Here is a 27,230-nt window from a genome sequence, read left to right as displayed (position 1 = left end):
TTTACACATAGTACTTTACGTGCAATAGTATAATTGACGCAATTATATTCTAATCATGCAAACGATTCATTAATTTGAATTCGTGATTTAGTAACTAATTTTTTTTTTACTTTCTGTCAAGGATTGTGTGGAACAAAATTTCTCTTATTCAAAACGTTTTATACTAATTAGAGAGCAGCTGCTTTTATAAAAATAATCATTTACTGATAAAAATATACAATGCAATCAATATGCATACTACAAAAACTGTAGGGGCCATTAATGGAAGCAAAATGGAATATTATATATATATATATTGACCCAAAATTCCAAAATTTCTTAATTATGCTAATTTATAAAATTTTAAATCTCAGGACAGTTATCTCAATATATTAATCGTAGCTATGCTACAGAAAATATCAAGTACCTCAGAGTCATTTGTGAGTCAACCAATCAATTCAGATATAAATATAATATATACGCCAAAGTGTATTAGACATAAATGACAGATTTTTCAGATATACTTCATTTTCAAGAATTTAATACAAAAAAAAATGCTCGCAATTGAACCAAAAAAAAAATATATTGAAGAAAACAACACCCAAACATTTACAAAATACTTTAAACATCTCTAAAGAAGATGTCTTATAGCAAGTTACATCATGATTACTCTTTAACTAGTACCCATCCGAATTCGACATCAATCACAAGATTTAGATTTTCGCTTTAATGACCCATGACCTAAATCTGAACGATTATAATTACTCTTGTCCGACCAAAGCACCGATTCAAATTTCTCAACGGGCAAACCCACTGATCCTGATATTTAGCACTGGAATTAGCGTCACTTGTGAATGCCAACGTTTCAAATCTCGGAATACATCAACTGTTCCACCAAGGGTGTTCTCAAACGGCAGCAGCATCCTTTCCCGTTGAACCCATCCATATTTACTATGAATTATGTCCCAGCCCCGTCGTTTCTCGTAACTCTATTAATCAGGGAAGCGATTCGCAATTTTCAGCGTTAACTCTTAATATAAATCTTATAGATTTCGGGCAATCGTAAATTTCGCGACCATTGAGGTTCTGCTAAGACAGCATTTTCAAAAGGTCATGGGACGGTTGTTATTAAGGCGATTCGTGATGAATGGATTCAATTATCGCTAGTAAAGCGATCGGACAATTCATCACAGCTTGTGAGAAGAGATTAAGGATATCTAAAAAAAAAATGATATAATGTGTATTCATATACGTGACCTCATTAATGTATATTCGATGGTGATTAAACATTGAAAGGGGACAATTATCGGCTTGATTTAATAGAATGTAAAAGAAATAAAAAAATAGCATCCTTTAATGATCTCTATAACAGTCGACTGCTCTAATTGTATAGCTTTCATATCTTCATTTAAAACTATATTGATAAATGATATTTTAGATACATTCTTATCAAATACTAATAAATGTATATAAAACTGTGAATTCTTTATATGAATATAATATACAGGGTACTAGTTAAACATTTATCAATTATGTTAGTTTCATACTTCTTGAAACTGAACATTTCACATGTTTTCTTTTTATAAATAGCAACTCTCTCAAATACTTTTTTTATTGAATTTCTTCCCACTTCGATTTTTATACATTGAATTTTCTCTCAGATAAGTTGGGAAGATAATTTTTTAAAAAAAATAAATTAAAAAAACCATTTAATAAATCCATTTTATGTTATTTATGTGTATATGATATTTTATGTTATTTATTTTCGTCTTTTAATGTAATAAAATTACATTAAAAGCTGATTCAATAAGATAATTTGCAACTTTTAGCAATTCATAAAGGTATGTTTTGATCCTTTTAGAAAACTCAAATTCACACGGCCCTCCAAATCAGTATTTTATTTCCTATGCTCTAGGCAATCATATATATATTTTTATCTTGACTGCCTTCATTGAACCAATCAATAAAAAATATGTAAAAAAAAGCTCTAATCTGAACTTTTTTTATATCTTAATCTCTTACAGATTAGAGCTCTAATCTGTAAAAAATGAAATAAAATTTCAATTATGGACGGAATTTAAAGCTCTTAGTGTTTTAAAATATTTTACGTGCATCTACTTAATTTTAACAATAAGTTGTTGGGTTTTTTTTTCAAAAATCAAATTTTTAATGTTTTTCTGCGTTTTCTCTTTTACTTAATTTGCGGGGGGTGGGGGTTGTTTTTGTTTATAAGAGGAAAGGAAATATTTGTTAGATTGTTATAAAACTAGAAATTTCACAATATATTTTAAACCCATCCATTTTGTTCAAAAGAAATACTGAGACATTTAACTTTCTTTTAAACAGTTTTAAAGGTTGAATATAATCCTTTCATCATCATTAACCACTTAACTGTTTTGCCCGATTGCCATACGTGCATCGATTTATCGAATTTTGATAGTTGTAAGCAAAAATTAAACTATTCATAATGATTATAATTCAATATTAAAATTATTTCGAATACATAGATAAGTCAAGTATTCAATGGATTTCCATTTGAATCAAAATAAGAAAATATCCCTAAAATAGAAGGTGTCATCTTATTAGATAGTAATGAAAATAAAACAGTTAAGGGGTTAATATATAAATGTGCAAAAAATAATACTTTTATAGAAGCAGTTTAAATCTGATAAGAGTCTTGCATTTATAGTAAAAATATGCGATTCAAGTAAATTTAAGGTTGCATTTAATTTTTATATCCAGAAAAATCATTTTTGCTATAACTGAATTTTACGCCTTCTCTGAAAACTGATATTTAATTCTTATATTTTTTCGCTTATGATTCATATTTCTTGTTTTATTTAATAATTCATAATAAAATACCATCTAAAGATGACAGCAAAACTTCTTTTATCTTTACTTTTTAAGGTGTTTATTAATATATTATCCCTTATAGTAGTTTATTTCCAGTAAATATGCAAACACAAAATAACGCGTAATTTACTATCCAACACTAAACCCAATTCAAAAGTATGGTCCGACATAATTTACCTTATCTTTGAAAGCAACATGAATAAATCACATCAGCGTTTTAAATATTTACAACATTTCCCCCTTAAGCTTTTAAATAAAATTTATAGTATCGAAAACAGAGACCCTAGTTCAGACGAAAGCCCCGCTTTTGTGGTTTAAAAGTTTAATATTTGAAGTTGTTTCTCGGCTTCATTCTGTTAATATTCAAAGCCAAAATGGAAGTTCCAAAACCCTCTTGATGTGTCTTTGAAGTGTTTTCGCTATCAGCTCAGGGCAGAACACCTTAAAGGGTGTATAACACATTAATGGCAGATAAAACGATGGGAAATGGGAGTTCATTATAGAAAGAATATCTAGATAAAATTTCTTTATTATGTTGCATTCCATTCGTTTCGAAACACTGGGAATTCTTTAAAACGAAGACGCTTGCTTTGAATGCGAAGGCGTTTTGTTTCTCTTTTGTACAAATTTCTTTTATTTTGCTGTAACTTTTTTTTTCAAATCCTTATTTGTTGAAGTTATCTCGTTTAAAATGAAGGAAAAAGGAAATAAAGGAGGAAATTCCAAACAAATGTGTTAATCTTTGACGTTTTCGCATGTTTGAATACAATATTAACATACAAGAATTCGTTATGTAAACTAAATAGCAGAGGTGATTCTTGATAAAAATTCCAAAAGATGAACATATCTGGATAAAATTCCTTTAATATGTGAAATTCGATTCATGGAGTTTTCGAAATGGAAATGTTTGCTTCGTATGCCGTGATATTTTATTACTTTATGTGTAAGAATATCTTTTATTTTGCTCTTGCATCATTCGCCAAATATTTATTTGTTAAAAGTTACTTTATCTGACATGAAGGAAAAAGAAGTATAAAACAAAAGGACTGTCTTGATATCGTCTGGATCCCCCCGGGGGTAATTGAGGATGAGAACCTTCCAGCATGGTGGTTGGCTCTAGCCACTCAGGAGGGTACATAAAAAGGGGTGGAGGGTCTGGCTCCTCCCACTGATGACGGGACGTACTTCCTTAAGAAAGGGCTACACCGTGGTCGGTGATAGCCCTTAGGAATCAAGCACAGTTCTCGCCAGTGTTGCTGGAGCAGCGGTTCGGTCATTCAGATTATTATCGGTGTGCCTTTGAGACGGGTCGGAGAGTCAATGATATAACTTAATATCATCTGGAAGATTAATGACAAAGGAAGTCCAACATGTCGGATAATAGGAAATAACTCAAGAAAGCACGAGGCACAAGCAGAAGATAGTCAGGCAAGACTCACATAAAGAACAGTACTTGTAGAATTTCTCAGTATAAGTTAACAGAAGACAGGAACAGTGTTCAGAATGTTTACTAGATTACCCTTTAACCCTTTCGCATTTATATAAGTTTTCTGACTTGCGATGGAATTTTCAAGAAGAATCCTCGGATCTCGATTTTTAGCAAAGATATCACCGAAATTCCAGCATTTCCTATAATTCTCATTTTTGTCATCAAAGGCTGAAAATCTGTCACCAAACGGCTGCCAAGTTTGCAGCCAAGGTTAAAGGCCATTGACTTAGCATTCATTAAGAATATCCGTAAATTCCACGATTTCCATTGTCAATGAGATTGACAATGCAAGAAAATAACATTACAGATTCGTAATAATATTTAATTGTTACAGCAGAACTCGTATGTTTTCAGAAGCAGATATTAATTGTGCCGGCACTCAAGAAATTAATTCATTAACATATATCATTTTGTTATTCTTTGAAAAAAGAAATTCTGAAATACTATCAAAAAAATTTCTATTTCTTTATCATAGTAAGAATCAATACATGAATTTTACATGCATTTTCTTCATATACAATAACAGTGACTAAGGTTTTCGCAGGTATAATCAAAGTAATTATAATCTATACTTATAATAAAGCTCAATGTGTGTGTGTGTGTGTGTGTGTGTGTGTGTGTGTGTGTGTGTGTGTGTGTGTTGGCGCTCTACAGGCCAGGTCATTTGACATACAACTATCAAATTTGGTACATGTATACCTTAGAGGTCGGGAATGTGCACCTGGGGTCCCTTTTTTTGAAATTTTAATTAGAATTTTAATTATTAATTAAAAACTAACTTTCCCGCCAAAAAAATCTTCCATTTTCCCCACCGCCAACTTTTCCGCCAAAAAAATCTTCCATTATCCCCAGCGCCAAACAAGAAAGGCATCAGTTTTTTTTTCTCCCAACAGTAATGAGGCTAGGGTTAATATTTTTCGGCGGATTATTTCAAACGATTCTGTTTATTTTCTTAATGTTCGATGCATTTAAAATTAAACATTGTTAATTAATCCATGTTTCAGATTCATTCTGAAGTACTTTTGAATTAAAATAACAGAAAATAAAGGAAATTAAAAATGTATAATCTGCATAGCGTTACCCCAACTGGCGTAGAAAAATTCACGCATTTGCGTTACCTAACTGGCGAAAAAACTTCACGCATGCGCATTGTTCTGATTGTTGTCATGACAACCACTTTCAACGGATGATTTAAATTATTTTTAGGTTAGTTGCATGCTTTTGTAAGTAAATTGTATTTATGTTAGTTATATATTTTTTGTATATGCTTATAGTTTTTAGTACATCGTTTTTTAAGTAGTTTTTTTTAACCTGTTTTCAATGATTTAAATTATTTTTAGGTTAGTTGCATGCTTTTGTAATTAAATTGCATTTATGTTAGTTATATATATTTTTTGTATATGTTTATAGTTTTAAGTACATCGTTTTTTAAGTAGTTTTTTTAAACATGTTTTAGGCCGATTATTTTAAACGATTCTTTTTATTTTCTTAGTGTTTCATGCATTTAAAATGAAACATTGTTCATTAATCGATCTGTTGATGATGAATCTGAGAAAATTTTGTTGACAAATTCTTGAGATATTACATAAATTAAGAAATATATTCTTTAGTGCCCATAAAGTTTAAACACTCAGTGACTCTATTATCAATAATCATATTATTAAAAAAATGCTTTGTTTCAGTAAAAAATATTATTATATTAATTGCAGATTAATCATTTACACTTTAATTTAAAGCATAAATTCTACGAGGGGTAACAGAAAATTAGAGAGATACATATCACGTTATGACTGAAGGCCTTTATAATATTATAAGTGAATTATATGACTATCAAAATTTGAAGTTTTAAAATATTTTGCTGAAGAATCTATTAAAGTTGGAATTGCATAAAATATTTAATTATTAAAATTTTAACGAACATTAAGATTGGCGAACCGGCTGATCGCCAAAGGCGGCTAGTGTTAAATAAAATTTTATATATACTGAAAAACTAGATATATGACATTAGCCCTTTATCATTTTGGAACTCGCAGAAATTCTTCTAAATTTAAAATAATCCTAAATTTTCTAGAACACAAACACACATTGAAGAAAAATACAAAAGCGCAGTGTGAAACGTCTTAGAATAATGTTAAAATCTGACACTGAATTTGAAACAAATAAAATATGATAGGAAAATTTATAGAAATAAGTATTCAAGTAAGATCTTTGATAAATCTACGAAAACATTTACTGCATATAATATCAAAATCAAAAATCTAGACATAGTTTCTTTGCTTTCCTTTGAGCGGATTAGTTCTAGGCTTCCAACATATCAATATATGAAATGGTACAAATTCTGTAAACAATGTTTTGTTGATTGGTGCAGATTAAGAAATAAGAGACGGGAATTGAAAGAAATTCTTTGTTTTTACGCTGTATCTTTTCTGATAGTTGTCTCAAGTTGCTTTTAAAATATATTTAATTCTTGTACAATGATATAGCATACACATATTCGAGCAAACTTCTTTATTTCCATGTATTTTAGAAAATCACATTATTTTTTAAAAATTAATGACGATTTAGTAACTTTGTATATTACATTGTAGTGCGACAATTCCATTTCATTTTCTACTAACCATCAACGATATTACATACGTTTATAATCGCAGTCTCTTATGCATAACTTATTCGAGAATCCCTCAACAACTTATATTTCAGTAAGAAATTGTGAAACGCATTAAAGCCTATATATTTCAGAGGCCTGATACCTGTCCTGTTATTTTTATGCATGAATTTTCCGAACGGATCTCAGTTACGATATCATAGTTTAATTTAAAACTTAATGGGTAACCTATTTCAAATTATTCGTTGCTCTTTGTTGTAATGTAATTTCACTGTACTCAAGCGATCAAGGAAAAGAAACAATAATGTACAATGAAGGAATTACTGTTTATAGGTGTACATCAGAAATTTTATGGAAATACATCACTATGTAAAATAGTTTTCTGTTAGTTTTTGTTTTATACTAGCCATTCTGATGGCCAGCTGGTCCGCCAGAAATATTAATAGTGCATTTGAAATAAATAAAAGTAAACAATCGATACATAAAGTATACAACAAGTACATAAAGTATACAAGTACAAAGTATACAATCAGAACATAAAGTATACAAGTACAAAGTATACAATCAGTACATAAAGTATACAAGTACAAAGTATACAATCAGTACATAAAGTATACAATCAGTACATAAAGTATACAATCAGTACATAAAGTATACAAGTGCAAAGTATACAATCAGTACATAAAGTATACAAGTACAAAGTATACAATCAGTACATAAAATTAAACAGCCGAAATAGCAAAAAACGCTTAGAGAGAATTCGCTGATGATCAACATTCCAAAGTGAGACTGTACTCAATATTTGAGCTCAACTCAACAACTCATGACTCTCGATTCAGCTACTACTATTAAGTGATTCCTTTTTGTGCGCTTCCAGTTTTTATAGAACCCGTGACAAGGCATCGAATGTTCAGGAACAAACGCTGGAATTCATATCCTAAAGAAAGTATCGCAGCAATTTTTAAATATTAAATATTCTTTATTTTTATCGATAAATAATCACCAAGATCGGAGGTGATTTACTTCTATAAATACCATGTAAAATTAAAACTATAAATTATTGAAAATTGGATTTCGTGTTCCGTTTTTATAAGTAAGGATTTAAAAGTTCATAACATTATGATAGTACAAATAAAATAAAATCCATACTATGAGATAAAATAATTCATCAGTTGATTATATCGCTCATCACTGTTCATATATATGTATCATGTCCGATTCTGGAGTTATAATAAACATCACATTGTAAATGATTAATGCTTTCATAATATGGTCAGGATCTATGAAGTCCAACTTTATTGGATATTGACAGTTCGAAATTACGCCACAAAAGAAAGAAATCTTTTCAACTAACTAGGATAATATCTTGCTTTTGGTTAACCGATAAAAAAATTGTTTGAACAGAAAGTTTTCTTTCGATTCTCAAGAAAATTAAACGAGGACCTCAGGTACATTCGTCAAGAAAGTGGCTGGAAATTACATACCTTTGTCAACTCCCTCTTGGGACTTAAAGAGAGCCATCGGTAGTAATTCCCCCTTACAAACTACTCTTTCCACCAATGTGCACCATTTTTCCCATCGTTTTTCATGTCCTGGTAATGGTCAGTCCTGTTCTTTGGCCTTTCGCTTCGATCCAAGCTTCCAATCTTTAGGTGGTCCTTTAGCAAATGGCACCAACCCAAAGGTAGTCATTTTGCAGCTCAGCAACGTTTGTTAAGTCCAGAAAAACTTACTTTTTTCCTTGTTTATTCCCCTGTCCTTTTTTCCCCTCCTGCCCCTTTTTCATTATTTTTTTCAAAGGATTTTTTTTCCTTCGTCTCCTCTTCCACTAATGCTACATACTTATTTTTTGGGGAATGATTTTGCCGCTCTCTTTCTCCATCCTATGTTTTCTATTTTCTTGTCGTTACGTTTCCAACTCTAAAGTGCTCCTGACCGTAAATTGAAAGAGGACAGGGAAAAAAAATAATAATAAAGGATTTCTCGACGGAAAAAACAAAAGAGGAAATAAATCCTGCTCTCTTTAGTTCGGAAGATTTTAATTAGATTCAAAAAGGGTATGCTGGAAGGGGAAACAAGGTTGGGAATTCGTACAGAGCGAAGGTAATTAAGGGACAACTAAAGAATCTTTGTCAGTCAAATAGTCGCTGATTGCTTTTAATAAGAATGATTATTTTATAGCTTCATACAATTAAACAAAAGATATTTAACTAATATTTCTGAATCACACAATTTAGGAAATCAAAAAAGGAAAGAAAATACAAAGGAAGTTGTTAATTTATTTCCATTTCAATGAAGTGATGATATTGTAAAATAAGAATACTACTAATTTGCAATCATTTATAATAAAATGAGACATCTGTCCCAGAAACTTTCCAAATTTAATTTTTTAATTATTTGATTTGATCGGAAAAACCAAAGTATATGCTATAAGAACCTCAAGATATCAACAAATAGAATAATAGATAAAAGAAACCCAATCACAAATGAATGACGTAATACATATCCCAAAGCGTCTCTTAGAAATACAAAATTTTATGAGGAAAAAGTGCTCATTTTGATAGAGAATTCATTTACGCAGAAACTGGATAGTTTCCATTTAAACAATGAGTTCTGTTTCAAGCATATCAATTACTTTTAAATATATTTGGTTCGTACGGAACACTATTTAACTGATACTGCAGTTTTCACTGAGCTATCAATTTGAATTATCAACAAATATGGATGCCGTTGAGCAGAAAAATAAACAATTTATGGAATTTTCCCAATGATTCAATGTACCTTCATCATACATGAGACAAACAGATTACAAAATATTCTGAGAACCATTTATCAGTAATTCATTTATGGTTTTATTCATCCAAAACCAGCGTTTTTTTTTATTCATTCAAAACCAGCATTTTCTTTCACTGACTTTTAGCAAATTAAAGTAAAAATAGACACAGATTTCAGAAATATTAAAATAATTTACTAATTGTTTCTGGGTTTAATGAATTACACTACTTAGATTATTCTCATTTCAAACCAAATATTTTTGCAGAATCTTAAACCAAATTTTCTCATAGTTAGACTTGCGATACGTTGGATTAATTGAAATCTGTTGGCTTTACAATATTTAATACTGAATAATTATTTAATCAAAATTCATATAACTAAGTCCTTCATAGCAACATGGAATATCAAACAGGAAATGACGGTAAATAACAATAAATCATTGATGATTTTATTCATCCAAATTAGCATTTTCTTTTCATTCATTCGAAACCAGCGCAACCAGATTAATCTAAAAAAAACAGCGTTTTCTTTTCATTCATTTAAAATCAGTTCAATCAGATTTGTTTAAAGACCAGCGTTTTCTTTTCATTCATTCAAAACGAGCGAAACCAGATTCATCTAAAAATCAACATTTTCTTTTGTTGACTTTTAGCAAATTAAAGTAAAAATATACACATGTTTCAGCAATAATAAAATAACTTATTAATTGTATCTGAGTTTAATGAATTGCTGTTCTAAGATAATTCTCATTTCAAACCAAATAATTCTGTAGAATCTTAAAGCAAATATTCTCATAGATTGGCTTATGATACGTTGAAGTAAATGAAATCAGTTGGCTTTTCAATATTTATAACTGAATCCTTATTTAATCAAAATTCAAAGAGCAAAGTCCTTCATGGGAACCTGAAATACCAAACAAGAAATGACAGTCAAGTGTCTCATAAAGGGCTGGCTGGGCACTGGCAGAAAGAATAACCGATGCGAAAATCTCCTATTTCGCAATCTTATCCAAAGATTTCAGCACCCGTCGCTTGTCTCCTATTCAGCTTCCTAATCAGCTTTCATTTACCTAATAAGATCTGAAGATGTCGTTAAGTGGCAACCGTGGCACTAGGAAACCCGGCACTCATCTCTTTAAGCAAGTTTCCCTTATCGAATTTCTCCAGGCTAAGTATAAAGAGCGAAAATAAACCTTAGTATCAGTGGACGCGATGCCAGAAGTAAATCAAATATTTAACTAATCACATTTTCCCTGGCCCTGAAATGTTATTACGGCCATGTAAACCAATCTTGCAACCTGAGATGATTATTTAGCAGTTGGGTTATTATATAACAGAAGAATGTAGCACTTTATAAGTTATGAATGTAGGTTCCTTGAGGCGGAAAACAGTTGTCCCTGAATGTAGTCCCCCTCCTCCAGAAGTTTCAGCAACTGAAAGATAAATGCGTTTGCCTTAACCGAGATGAATGAAAGAAGATGCTTAAAGTAATGAAGCAAAGTCGTTGGGAAAATGTAAGCGTCAAGAGCAAGAATTGTGGCCACGATTTGAAAAATCCTAGTAAAAATATAATTATACTTTTATGAATGCTAAGAGTTTGTGTATAGTTTTGGCTAGTTTGTATTGCAATTTAAAATATCTATTGTGGTATTTAAAATGAAGTATTTAAAAATTTACATGCATAAGTCGAGAAGAAAGGGGGAAACATTCAAATTGCATGTTCTCTCTCTCTCATTAAGTTTTTAATACTTTTTACCAATTAGCGGATCATTTGTTGATTGCTGTAGAAATGAATGTTTATATTTTGGCACATAGTCATAAAATCGGTTCTTTTTTTTTTCAAATTCACTACCAATAACATGAATATGACATTATTATATTTTTCCGTTGATTTATAAGCATGCAGATACTTTCACCTCAGAAATCTGTTATGGCAAATTCCGACAAAAATCAGTCCAGATTTGTTTAATTTCAAAGTTTTGTACGGAATCCCTCAATATCCAATATAATACCACAAATACATAGAGTCAATTTTCAATTTAAATGGAAACATATCAAAGTATGACAATTTTCCTCTTTCACACGTAGTTCCAATTATTTATTCTTATCTTTACCTTTATAATTCTCATCTTTACAATTATATTACATTTATAATCATTCATCTTTATTTTAATAGTTTTTAACTCGGCTACAAACCATTACTTAAAAAAAAGTTTGTTTTTCTTCCGTAAGGTCGCATTTGCTATTTTTAATACTGTTAGCCAAGAAACTAAGAAGTGCTAACATATTTAAAATTCAAAGAATTGATGAAGTTTCAACAATACCTAAACAAAAAGAACTATATATTTCAAAATTTTATAATCAAAATTAATTTAGAGAGAAGTGAACAAACCAGTAAATTATCACAACAAAAATTTAAACAATACATTATATTTTTTATAAATAAATTTGATCAAAAATTTAAAAAAACCTTCCAATAAATGTATTTTAAATTATAAATTAACATTTACCATTAAATGCCTCACAGCAATTGCTTTTCAATGATAATCCACCTTAATAAATATTTGTTATTAATAATCCATATCGACATTCTCTTATTAAGTACACCAATCCATGTGAATTGTGACAACACAGCTAATTATCTTAATCGTGACGTACGACTATCATAACGGATTCCCAATATCCACACTCTATCTTCATCGAGTTTATTACGCTGAGGGATTCAACCGGATCCGTTGATACATCGGTGAGGTTTAAACGCTAATCAGTTGCCGATACAACTCAAAGCCCTTCCAGATAGCTGGATATATTTCATCAAGCTTCTAAATTGCCCGTTCTATTGAACAGAACATTAAGGGTATACCTAGTAAAGTACCCATACCAAAGAGAATCGTGTTCTCCGCAGAATCTCAATAGAAGTACCTATCTTTTAGCGAGAATAACCTATATAAAATGGAAAATAATTGTTTTCAATTTGAAAATAAATGTGTGTCGAATTAATTATTTTTGGAATGAAGAAAATAATTAAAAATATATTAAGGATTTAACTGAATTTTCCTTTCTTTATTTTTCCTTTAGAAAGATTTAGCAGTGAATATATTACATGTCCTCTCTTGAACTGGGTAAGAAACCAATGGAAGTAGTCTCCCTAAAACATTCTCGCACACTATTTAATAAAGGTGTTATACTAGAGAAAGCCTTCCATGGCAGTGGCGTGCAATAGTCACGAAATATTGTTTGGCTTGAATTTAGCATTTTTACTGAAAATAGTGTGTTATCCTTGGCGAGTAGATTGGCGATTAATCCTGGCATGCGGTTAATAATATCGAAAAATCAAATGTGTCATTTTGACACGTCTTGCCCAACCGATTGAAATCAAAATTTAAAAACCTATACTTGTAGTTACAAAATCCCAAACCAAATTCAGTATATTTAACCCTTTCTAGGGCCGTGGGAAGTATGCTTCCCACCAAATTTATCAATATTTGTATGAAATTATGTAGGTAGGCATAAGTTCTGACAATTTTTTTTTTTTTACAAAGACAGAAACTTAGATGCTTCAGTTCTTTAACTTGCACAAAATGATGTGTCTTGATTTGTTACTTAATTATTAATTAACCAAATTAATTAAGTACTGAAATTGAATTTATCTAATAAGTTAAATGAATCCCTTTTCTTATTCTAATTTCAAGTCTAAAAATATTTTAATATGACTATAAAAAATGGCCCTTTAAAGGGTTAACTCATTGCGTTTTTGAGTTACCGGGTTTATGTGTTTCTGAAAATACGAACTCACACACAATCAATCTCTCATTAGATTCGATTCAAAATTTGATGGCTGTCTACAATATCAATGTTAAATCTATGTACCGAATTTCATTTATCTGGCTCCTTTCGTTCTGTAGTTATCTTGTTAAATTAATCTAGTCTAGAACTAAACAATTCCAGAATTTAAGATGTAATCGATAATATTTTCAAAAAATTCGAAATATTTCTATGCCACAGATTGTAGTAACACAATTCTTGATAATTTAGTCTAAAACTAAATAATTCCAAAATTTTAGATGTGATCGAAAATTCTTTAAAAAATATTCGAAATATTTCAAATAATAGAAAGTAAGTCTAATTTCATTTATAATTTGTAATCAAAAATGCAAATAAATTCGGAATATTTCATACCATGGAATGTAAGAACATAAAAATCATTGCTAAACTCCCAATTCTCACAAATTAAATCATACTAGACAAGAAAATTTATTTAGTTAACTAAAAACATAAAATTAAATTCTTCGATAATATAGTCTACGACTGAATAATTCCAAGAATTATTGTTCCTAGGAATGCAAATGAGACAATGCTATCTATTGATTTAAAGCCTTGCTAACTTCAAACAATCTCCATGAGGCACAGTTTGTCGGATACCTGCAATTCTCTCTGAAATTAAATGAAACTATTTGATTCGTCGAAGTAGCAAGGGAAGTTAAAGGGGCGAAGCAATCAAATCTAGTCAAGATTGAGAATCTCTCCCCCTGCTTTCTCTGTCAACAAAATAGGTATCAATCCTATAAATGCTGGAACCCACTATTTGCCTTCAACATTCCACAGTCTGTGGTCGCAATTTCTCTCTGGAAGCTTTACCCTTCATTCTTTTACAATCCACTTCGTTCTTCTTTTTTTCCTTCCACCATCTGTGGATTTCTTTTGAAGCGGACCATCCAGCTTTAATTTCACTCGATTCCTCGAAGTAATTATTTAGTAACTATCTTTAGATTCCTTTCGGATGATTTGCTGAAGTGCAACGGAAAAGAAACGACAAAGGATAAAAAAAGGATTCCGGTTGGCAATATGTGGATGATTAGTTCCAAGTCGAGTTGGCGCAATGGAATTCTACTTTATAGCAAGCGAGAGTCAATAGACGAGAAATTACTAATACTAATCAAGCTGAATATTTACATTGAAATGCGTTCGATGGCATTTGAAAAATCGGATGGACAGATAGGAGCCGGAAAACATTTTAAAGCATAATTACTTTGACCAAGATTACTTAAATTCCTTAGCTTTTGTGGATAGATTTTTACTCTTAAATGTTCTAAAGATTTTTAATATATACTGCAAACTCGGCTGTTAAAATAACAGACGCACTTTCAAAAATTGTCTTAAAAATCAAAGAAATACATCTCTTTTAAAAGAGTGGAAAGCTTATCTTTTAAATTACTGTAAGCACTCTCAAATAAAATGAAAACACTTATTTAAATTATTCGGAATTTGAAAGTCTAAACCTATCGAGTAAAAAGCATTTGGTTTTAAAGCGAGTTTAATTATTTTCGCTTTAAAACTACAGTATCTCCAGTTAAGTGAATTTTGGAGATAAGTTTTTGATCGTTTTAAACATCTAAATGAATTTATTGGACGATGTGAAGATTATAATTTAAACAAAATTGCTTTAAAGACATTTTAGTCAAAAAGAAACTTATATTTCTAAAAATAATGGCGACTTCGAAACCGCTTGGGAAGAAAATCGATAATGATATTTTATCTCGCATTTAACATTTTAGTTTTAAAATTTCTCTTATAAGCAAACAAACAATCGAGTTTGGCGAAATATGTTGAGAATGCAGTCAAACAAGCGATAGTATCTAGATTATTTTTTATTGAAAACTATTTTCATTATTCATAAAGAATTTATATTTTATAAAAGAATTGCGATTAAAGAGTTAACTATTGAGTAAATATATTTAAACTTTTTATAAAGATGATATAATAATATCGCAGTAAAGACAAACAAAAGATATTATTATTATAAAATCATACTTAAATGTCTCAGAGGACGATTATGCCCACTTAATATCATAATATTACAATAAGTGAAAACTAAAATTATATATAGAAGGTAAATAAAAAGTATTTCAATGCATTAAAATTCATCTCTTTGTTACAGAAAATTTTTGTCAAAAAAATAATGCCTCGATAGATTTGACTGTAAAACTGTTTTCCTTGCTGAATTCACAATTGTGAAAGGAAGATATATAAAATTTCAGATGTTTTTAAGGTAACTTTTTTTTTCGTAAATATATTTTCATTTCGAAGAATGACAAAACAAATTATTTTAAATGAGATTAGTTGAAGATGTTTTTTCTTTAAAATTTAACAACATTGACATTTAATTCACATTTTATTTAATTAAACATTTTTCAACCAAAATGCGTTATTACATATTAATCAACCGCATGCTTCATGTTTCATTTATTTTTGTGATGTAAAAATAATAAGATACATTTAGCCATTTTAAAATATAAAATTTTATTTAAAATAAATTAGGTTTGAACAGATAAATATACGAAATTGATGAGTATATGGAATGAAGTATATATGAAACGCACGCGTTTGATGAATGAATAAATCGCAATTTTATCACATATTCAAATTCAGGCATGTAAATGTATTGAAAACTCTTTCTGTAGGTTCTTTCAGAAATGTTATTCTAAATTACTAAAACTTTGAAAATAATGGAGGGGATATGAAATGATCTAATTTCTCAAATTCATATAAAATGAATGAATGGAAAGGGATGAAATTTATAAGAAATGACATGCATGTTACTATGGTCGCTCATCTAAGCTGCAACGACTAAATATTCTGAAAGTTTGGAAAATGTTGACTTCCAAGCCAACTTTATATATTTCGATAAATTTAAAAAATAATATGAGATTAAATGAAATATAATATACAGGGAAAATGATGGCGAATTGCAATAATATATGTATAATTTATTTTATAGATATAATAAAATTTTAATATTATATAGAAAAATTTTATTATATTTCCGTTTATTGAGATTTCTATAAATCGATCTTCCTCAGAAACCTTCAAATTCGATTTGTCGAAATTCAATTTTATACTTAGGCTTAACTAACTGACTATAAAATTTTATCATAAGAAAAAATATCGTGCATTAAGAATCTTATAAAAGAACATTAACCGTTACTATTAAAATAAAGCAATTTCGATATATAAAAATTAAACCGTAATTAAGGATATATTACCATTCCAATATAAGAAATTTAACATTGTATCAGTTAAATAACTCTACTAACTTCTCTATTGATACAACAGATGGCGTTACCTTATTAATAACATCAAGGTATATTTTTCACGATCATTCTTGAGGGTCATTATTAGATTGTATTCTAAGTGAGTGTCGTGTATTTTTCGTATTCGTGTTTGTTTTGTCTTGCGAAATGTGGAAAATAATTAAATAACAGTTATTTCATCTACCTCATATTGAAATTATAAAGATTCTGGTCTCTTTACAACATAATATAAGAAATCATATTAATTCAATATTTGATTATTAAAGAACTCTCTAATAGGAAATTAACCGTTACAATGGGAATAAAACATACTAATTTTAACTCGCAGATTGAAATCTTAAATATCACACTCAAAATATTCTGTTAAAAAATTATATTATGTTTCGTTAAATAAATGACTATCGATATCTAAATAAAAAAAAATAGAAGAAGAAAAAAAAACTAAATAAGTTGCTAAAAATAATTTGATAAATATCACAGATGCCATTAGATAAAAATAATATTTCATGCACGAAATATCAATAAAGAGTTTGCGGTTTCTAGATTTTTTTTTCCTTCTCAAGTTTTATTCATTTCTCTAACTATCCTTAAGGCAGTTTAAACACTCTTCCATCAATTAAAGAATATAATGTTTGCAATGAAGACAACTGTCATATTCTCGGAAATGACGCAATACGAAATTCTGGGATCCGCGTCTTCGTCGCCTAAGCGAAATATAATGACTCAGGTTACGAGACACGGAATTAATGTCAGTCTCAGCTGGTTGAATTCGATTTTGAAGGCATCGATTCTGTCGCGCTCATGAAATGCAAGCTTTCGAGAATCCTTTATTGGATCAAGGGAAATATTGTTCGGGACGAATACATGGCTGATTGAACGCCGAGAAATCTTTAATCTACAAGAGGCACTGTTATTCCGAACGGAATAGCCATAGGGGAGTGTAAGTGAAGCGATAAGAAACATTAGATAAATAAAATAGTGTCGTTATTTAAATATATAATGTGAGATCTGACACTCCGATTGGCTAGAGGAGGTATTCAGCAGTCGGAGGGGAAATAATGTGACACTGAATGAATGTAAAAGTCCCCGATATTGAAATTTTTCATTTAAACTGTAAGATTCTGTATTCGAAAACCATTTGTAAGTTTCGAATATTAAATTTTGTTCTATAAATTGGTAAATAAAGATGTTAGTGATGTGGTTAGTGTGTTTCCAAAATATAGAAGTTAGTGATGTGGTAATAATAATTACGGTAAAATTGTGATCATGGAATATTAACATATATTAGTTTTGGCAAAAGGGAATATGCAGTAATCGTAGAAGATCTAATGTGACAATAGGTAGAATTAACATTCGCTGACATTATAGATTTTAAATTTAAATATAAGATTAAAGATTCGAAAATTCTTTGTAAGTTTCGGATATTATATTTTGTTCCATAAATTGGTAATTTCTAAAACCCAAAATGTAGAAGTTAGTGATGTGGTAATAATAATTACGGTAAAATTGTGAGCATGGAATATTAGCACAAACTCCTTTTGACAAGGGGGAATATTCAGTAATTGTAGAATATCTAATGTGACAAAAGGTAAAATTAACATTCGCTGACATTATAGATTTTAAATTAAAATATAAGATTAAATATTCGAAAATATTTTGTAAGTTTTGGATATTAAATTTTGTTCTATAAATTGGTAATTTCTAAAACCCAAAATGTAGAAGTTAGTGATGTGGTAATAATATATGCGGTAAGTTTGGGATCAAGGAATATTAGCATAACAGATCTGACATTCCTTTTGGCTAGAGGGAATATTTAGTAATCGTAAAAGATCTAATGTGACGACGGGTGAAAGTAACTTTCGCTGACATTATATATTTTAATTTAAAGTATAAGATTAAATTATCGAAACCTATTTATAAGTTTCAAATATTAAATTTGGCTCCATAAATTGGCAAGTTCTACATCAGAATTTGCCGATAATAAAAGATTGTGGTGTGGTAATAAAAAATAAAATAGAAGATAATGGTGTGGTAATATTGTATATTATTATCACATCAGAACTGACACTCCGATTCCTTGAATGATTATTCAGAATTCATAGAAAGTTTAATGTAATACAGAATAAATGTAACAGTCAATAATGAAGAGTTTCAATTAAATCAATTAAAAACTAGGACTTTATATTCGAAAACAATTTGCCAAGTTTCGGATATTAAGTTCTATTCTGCAAATTGATAATTTCTTGACATCATATTATAGAAAATTATAACTTGGTAATATTGTAATTTGTTGTTCAGTATTACCACTAACTTTTTCATAAAGGATGGTACAAATGATAAACCAGGGATTATTGCAATTTGTAGTTCGACCCCCCCCCCCTCCCGCCCTCTTTCAATCTTTATTGTAGTGCTAGATACTTTCAAAGTAATTTAGGGTAATGTGCAATTTAAAAGCAAAAAAATTCGCAAGTAGACAGATTTTTTGTTATATTTCATTATTTTTCTATATGCGTTTCTATTATTTTTCTGCATGTGTATTCTTTTCTTTTGCACAATCTCATATGATGAAAGGGTAAACATTGACCAATTCTTATACGAAAAATATACAGTTTCATATAACATGTAAAAGAAGTTTAACAATGTATTAGATTTGGCATTTTGTATTCACGTATCTGCACTTTTGCTTTGTTTCAGAATCCCTTTCAATCACTTTTGTAAGATTTTACTACTCAGAAATGTGATACGCAATGAGAAGGAGACCCTTTTTTCCCGGAATTTCTTCTTAGGTAAGTTTTTTTTTTTTTTTTTTTTTTTTTTTTTTTCCTTTTTCTTTCCTTTTTTTTTTTTTTTTTTTTTTTTTTTTGATACTTTTTTTCGATGTAGATTTTTATTTTGTTTTGAATTGCTTTAATTCGAAACTCGCACAATGTTTTTGCATATTGTTTCGAAAAAATATTCAACAGCTTCTCCTCCATTAGTTATCTCACTCCAGGTTTAATGAAATCAAAACTTAGTGGCTCATGTTAAAAGTCAAGAGAGAAGCTAGTTTCCGTATCAGTAAACATACAGCACCTGTATATATATATATATATATATATATATATATAATAGCACAGCAAAGCTTTTAAGTTTGGCTTTACAAAAAGGAACAAACCCGAAATAATAAGCACAGATGTTTGAGTCTGCATTAATTTGTCCATTAATGCATACCACGTATTCCAATTATAAGAAGGTTATTCCCGCGTTGTTTGAGAATCCACTGTATTTAATTCTAGCTTTAAATTTAACTTTTTTATAAATATATTTCTTTTGGTATTTATAATTAGAGAAATATTTACTTTTAAGAAATAAGAGAAATATAAAAGATTGAGAAGACAAGCCGAATAAAGCCTCTAAGTTCAATCAAATTTTTTTAGATAAGATTCATACTTTTAAGATATATATATATTTCATTGTTGAGGAGAAATGAATTTTGAAACGTATCTTATTAAGTTAATTTTGCTATTTTATAAATCATGTCTAATTATACAATGCTAAGATGCATGAAATATGTTTCATTCTTTTCGTATCTTAAACAAATTAATACTAAAATAATTATTTCCTTGTGGGAATTCTATAATGAAGTTAAAACAACTGTTTTACTACAAATTAATAAAACTCACCAAGCGAAAACATTTTAATTTGTGTTTTTTAAATAAAATTAAATATTTAATCTACGAATACAGTATTTGGAAATCTTTAAATGAAACTTATTTACAAGACATTCTCCAGGGATCTTTACAACGAAACAGAACAATTTTAATATTCTAAATTTGTTTATACTGATAAATGCTTGCTTATGCTGATAAAGGCGAAGAAGCTTAATTAATGTCATTAGTGTTACGTAACTTGTAAATAATGAAAAGAGAATTATTTATTAATCTTCTTCGTTCTACATTTACAATAGCGCACAGAAAAGTAAAAGAATCAATTAATAATTTAAGAATAAAAATAAAAACTATTCACTGCAGAACATTTTGCAGACGTGAATTGAGTTCAAGTTGTTGAAGTATCGTCGCGTTTTATTTGCTTTTCTTAGGATATTTTAGAACAGAATTCCTTTTTTTCAAACCAGGGTCAAGTAATATAGATGATATTTGGCGTAGCATCTCACTCTCCAAAATCCCCCACCAAAACAAAATGTGGTCATTTGATGAACAATGGTAGATTTAGCACACAGCCAACTCATATACAAGGCGAATTTTCGTTGTACGTGATCTCAAATCAGCATCTACAATTCAATCGGGCAGATTCAAGATTCTGTTTGAACCCCCAAGTCCGCACTGAAGTAAGCACCATGTTAATCGTATGTAAGAAAATTATATGCCGGGATTATATCACAAGAATCAATTAGCCATCATATAATTTATTGACCCTATACAAATCCAAATATGTAATAAATTGGATTTATTACACATTCATGTTATTGTTTCAATATTCAATTTATGAAATTTGTAAAGACGAAAATACCCTGGTTTCTTAAATCGTGTTTTATAAAATAATAATAATAATAAAAGTTGTAGTGTTAACATAATTAAATTATAAAAATTATAAAAAATAGTTGCAGTATTAACATAATTAAATTATAAAAAATAGTTGTAATATTAACATAATTAAATTACAAAAAATAGTTGTAATATTAACATAATTAACCCTTTAAAGGACCATTTTTTTCTATGTTAAAATATTTTTAGGCTTGAAATTAGAATAAGAAAATGGATTCAATTAGCTTATTAGATAAATTTAATTTAATTAATTAATTTGGTTAATTAAGTATCAAATCAAGACACATCATTTTGTGTAAAATAAAGAACTAAAGCATCTAAGTTTCTGTCTTTCTAAAAAAAATTATCAGAACTTATGCCAATCTATAAATTTATGCAAAGATTGATAAATTTGGTGTGAAGCTTACTTCCCACGGCCCTAGAAAGGGTTAAATTATAAAAAATAGTAATAGTGTTAACATAATTAAATTATAAAAATTATTAAAAAAAATAGTTGTAATATTAAAATATCCATACATATATATATTCATTTTATCCAAGCATATGAACAAAAGGATTAATCAAAATATTTTATGTATATATGTAACCAATATGAAGAATCTGATACTATTACAAGATATCAGTTCACAAAATTTGTGAAAAACGAAATATACCATGTTTCCTCTAAGTTCTGTTTAATGTAATTCACCCAAGGAAATTTAATACATTCAGATATCTCTATGTATCAGTTTTATTGAGAAATCTGAAAAATAAAATCCTTAGAGAAACAGATTCCAAATATAAATAACTGTCGATCAAACTCGGCAAAACATTTAGAAACAGCAGAAGGAAGAACGACATACTGAAACATTTTAAAAATAAGTTACACTTTGAAAAAAATTCAACGCTTCAAATAACACCAAACAAAATTTAATACATTAAAACAGTCATTACCAACTATTTTTCATTCAAATTTTTTTTTCTCATACATATCGAATGAAAAAAAGAGAAAGGAAAACGGAAGAAGCATTTCGCCTGAAGCACAGGAAAGGCACATTCGCCTGTGGAAGAGATTTCACCATCTTTTCCAGCTATCGGTTGCGACACGCACTCCTCTAAAAGGTGACATGAAGAAGACTGCTGCGAAAGTATTAGATGCTAAAGGATCCAATACATCACGAAAGAGGAAGAAAGATACAACAAAAAAAGCATCGAATGAGAATAAAATAAATCATATCTTTCTCAGTAGCCATAGAGGCAGAATCATATAGCACATAAGAGTCGAAATACACGGATTACTTTCCAAGAAGGATTGTGCCTTGACGAAAAAATCGAATAAAAAGTTCTGGAGAATGGGACATTTATCAAAAAAAGGCGCTTTTTAGCAAGAATCATCCACATTGTGAGTGAGAAGGCACCTCTTCAAAATACATCCATTGGCTCTATCCATATATTTCCCATCTCTGTCCTCCACTGAGACTCTTCTAGAAACATGCCCCAATTCCGCTTTCGCATAAGGAAAATGTGAAATGTTTCAAAAGAAATGGCGGCAATAACCTGTAAATTTTGGAAGCGAGCTCTTTTTTTTTCTTTTTTTTTTTTTCTTCTTCTTCTTCTTCTGTCTCCTGTCCTTAGATTCTTTTAAATTGTTTGTGATGCTTTGTGTCGAGAGTGGGTTCAAAGAAGAAAGCGTGTATTCATAGATTAATATTTTACTCACATATAGTACATAATCGTTTCACGTTTTTTATTGGCCATAATAGTTCCAATTTTAAAGTTTACCAACAAGTAATATAATTATTACATTGATAAATATAATACAGATTTGGAGTTATTATTGCTTTATACATTCACTGAGCTTCGTTAGAAACATGTCTCACTTCCGGTTTCGAATAAAGGTGTGGGAATTTGTGAATTCGAATCGAACCGCACCAGTGAAACCTCAGATTCGAATCTCAGTGATCACCCATCTGTTATCCACCAGCATTCCAAATGCAACGTTTTCATACCCATAAATTAGCTGTAACTGTATATCTTAGCTATAACTTTCATTTGTATCTGCGCATATATAAAAGCCAATATTGGTAATAACTATCAATTTATTTCCTCAATCGACATGACACAAAGCTTTTGTTTTAGTTTTAGTAGTTCATCTTATCCATCATCTCATCCAAAACAACGTAAATATATAATGTTTATTAAAAAAAGATGGCAATAACATATAAATTTCGCAAGCCAATCCCCCCTCCTTTCTTTTCTCTCCTTGACCTTTTTTAAATTTTTGACACACGAAAGTAGATTAAAAATGAAGCGATATTTTAATCATATATGGAATACATTCATTGTAATTCATAATGTTTGGCTGTTGCTTGTAAGCCAAATCATTTCAAATCTCAAGCTTCAATAGCAAATGACAATATTAAGAAATATAGTACAAAATGAAATTATTGTTGTTTCGGGAATAGAGTTTCGGATATCTTTTCATTTTTTTTTTCTTTAAATCCGGTTTTCTTTCTACTTTCTTGAATTTAACCATTACCTCAAACGGTATAAACTGTTAGGAAATAATTAAGAACTTCCCATTTTGCAATCATTGCAATAATAAATATCAAATCTAATCTGAAAGTTATATTAATCTGACAAGGATTCGGTGTATGGCAAATTCCGAAATTATTTCTTCTTTACAATAATCCAAATGAATATTTTAGATCTCAATTTTTTCTCCCTCTATTTTATGTTCTTAATTCTCTTATCGATAAAAAAAAATATTCGCATAATAGTAAGATTTTTCTGAAGATAAGTAACAGCATTTATAAATTTTGTTTTCTAAGCTCCCACATAGGTAAGATGATGCTTAAATAACAAATACCTTAACTACATTGTTCTATAAAAATATGTACAAAAATAAATAATATCAATAAGAAAAGCATATCAAGGAATCATTTGTAGAAGGACTGAAACTTTCATTTATCACATTTCTTGCTATGGTGAAGAGGATATATTTACCAGAAAACCAAAACATTTTTTTTTTTTGTAATTCGCAATCATTTGCAATAAAATATATTGCATGATGTATGATTTGGTTATATTGTTTTAGTTTTATGATTTTTTTAGCTATGTCGTTAATGCATTTTATTATTTTACATCGGCTAAAACCACTACAGACCACAATATCAGATATCCACATAAAATACATTGCAGTGCCGCTCAGTATACAGTGCAATATGGGTATAAAAATAAAGATGCTTGTTGCACACATGTAGGTGACGCGATCCTCTGGGAAATGTTACCTATCGCGCACATGCTCGCTACGTAGCAGGCAACATGTCAAAATTATTAATAAATGAGAAAAACAAAGACATATTTAAGCATATCAAAATCTACGTGAAAAAGTGGAAGAAGAAGAAAACAATTGCAAAAATAAAAAGAAAAGAATAATCAGTATTCCTCAGAATATTTGATGACTAAAGAAACGAAATAGAATATTTTACAACTTTCGGAAGTTCAAATTCTTTTCTATTGCATCTAAAAAATCATTCTGGAATGTCACTGGTTAGGATATAAATAATTCTTTCACGTTTAATTAGATGAAAAAAAAATTATTCAAGCATACTGCTTTTTTTCCCAAGTGAAAGTAGAAGGAAACCCCAAGAGACATGTCTTGCAACCTATTCTTTTTATGAAAAGTTCAGAAAAAAAGTTAAAAGCAAACCTGACAGAAATAACAATCAAAGGAATCCATTAAAAACCTATCCAAGACAACATTTCCTTCATTTTATGGTCTCTCTGTACAACTAAGAATATCAATTATTTCTCCTTCTCTCTCTCTTAGTGGCGATTTTCTTAAATCATCCCTCCCAACAAACATTGACCTCAAACAGCCTAAACTGTTAGGAAATAATTAGTCTCGGAAAAGAAACTTTTCTTTTCACAGTCACATCAAACAAATCCTTAAAGATTAAGTCAATCTAACGAGGACTCTTTTCCAATAGCTGTCCGTACAGAGGAAGTTCTAAAAATAATCTTTTTAACAGATTAAGACAAAACATCGACCTCAAACGAGACAGTTAATAAGAACAGACAAGAGAATGGGCAGGGAGAAGGAAGAAAAAAAAAATCAGACACAGAGAGTAAGAAAATTTGAAGGGAAAAAAAAGGAATAATAGCTAGCGAATTTCGTGAAGATAACTTCTTTTAACTTCCTGAGAACTTAACTGCTGTGCGGGAAATCATCACACAACAAACGTTTTAATTCATAAAGAACAATGGAGAAAAGCAGGGGGAGAGAATTTGATGATAATAGACGTCGTTTTAAAAGCAAATCTAATTACAATGAGTCGATCGCTGTTCTTCGTTAAGATGTGGCTTCGTTAAGGTGGTGATTTAGATACATCGGCACATAGCGGCTTCATCGATTTCTAAAAGACATCACACATTTGTGAGTGTGCTCTTCAGATTAAGGCTCAATTCATTGTCAAGATGGGTATTTACAATGCCCAGAGATGCTGTTTAGTATGTACTTGATAATGAGTATAAACGATATAGTCCCAACGTGATAGCATGATTAGCACTTCAGAACTGTTACGATAATATGAAGTCATTAGCTTACATTTTAAGGGCATATTAAAAGTGGGATTTTTGTATGCAAATTATCGGAAAGTGTTAGAAATGATTGTTTGAGGGTTAATTTGGATAATAATATCATTAAAGAAAGAATGCAATTATATTTTTTATATGGAATGCATTAAATTAATGATTTAAAAATCTATTGAAAATACGAAAGTATAGTGCTACGTTACTATACAAAAATATGTTTTTATTTTTTAACAGAATGTTATGCAAAAAGTTAATTTTATTTAATATAACTTAAAAATAATAAATGTATTTTAATAAATATATGAACAAGTCGAACAATTTGATTGCACGGATTTAGCATTTTGATAACAGAAAAAAATATAATTTTTTAAACAGTAATTTGGAGAGAATAATATAATTTTTTAAAGAAATAATTTCTAATATTGTTTATCGATTAACTCTAATTAAGAAACTTCCTTTAATATTTTTAGTGTGCTTATAAGGAGTTAATCAGTAAGTAAAATATTAATTTGCAGATGAAATTTTCGATGTTTTTTCATGTTAAAATATGAATTTATAGAAAAATGGATTTAAAGTTTATTGTTTAAACAGAATGTTTGCTTTTTAGTGGTACAGGGGCACAAGACATATGAATTGTATCAAACACTTTAGGTAGATTCCTATAGGAAGACTACCAATTGCAATAGTTCTCAAGACTTTGGGAAAATTTCTTCAGTTCTTCACCGATCATGTTCCTTAGAACCCAAAACCACCTTTGTTCAAAAGTTTTTATATATTGTATAATAAGAGTATAACGCTTTGCCCATTTTATTTTGTGAACAAGAAAACTAGAGTAATTTGTTTGTATTTTAACTGGTTTGAAATATGTTGTTAGAAATGTAAAAATCGTGGAAGAGTTTGTAAATTACCCATTTAGCTCAAAGGGGGTGCAGATGGTGGGGATTTTGAAATTTTCATTTCGCTATAACTTTCTTAATATTGAAGATAGAAAAATAAATCCAATTAGCCAGATTAGCGCCTCATTAAGATGAACAACTTTTGCATTTAAAGTTTGAACAACTTTTGCATTTAAAGTTTTTTGATAACAGCAATATCTTAGAAATTAGGGGCTGAAAAGTGATTTCCCTGCCTTAATTTTGACTATTTCTAACCTCAACAATTTATGTTGCCAGAGAGTAATTCAGATGCAAAGAAATCTAATTTTACCTTCCAGCTTGTGGGGAGGAACTTTTTTTATATTTATTATTAATTTTTTATTTTGTTGAAAACATATGGAAAACATATTCGAATGATAAATAATAGTTTTCCTGCAAATATCTC

General features: G+C 29.4%; 1 protein-coding gene across 5 annotated transcripts in view; it reads right to left on the bottom strand.

Annotated features, from left to right (window-relative positions):
* LOC129968766 (nephrin-like) overlaps positions 1 to 27,230 on the bottom strand; it is a 303,539-nt gene that overhangs the window by 76,714 nt on the left and 199,595 nt on the right. The gene's annotated exons all lie outside the window — the stretch shown is intronic.

Source organism: Argiope bruennichi, chromosome 5 (assembly GCF_947563725.1).
Source record: "Argiope bruennichi chromosome 5, qqArgBrue1.1, whole genome shotgun sequence".
Classification (NCBI taxonomy): Eukaryota; Metazoa; Arthropoda; class Arachnida; order Araneae; family Araneidae; genus Argiope; species Argiope bruennichi.
Note: the sequence above shows the minus strand (reverse complement) of the source record. Positions and strands in the feature narration are given on the sequence as shown.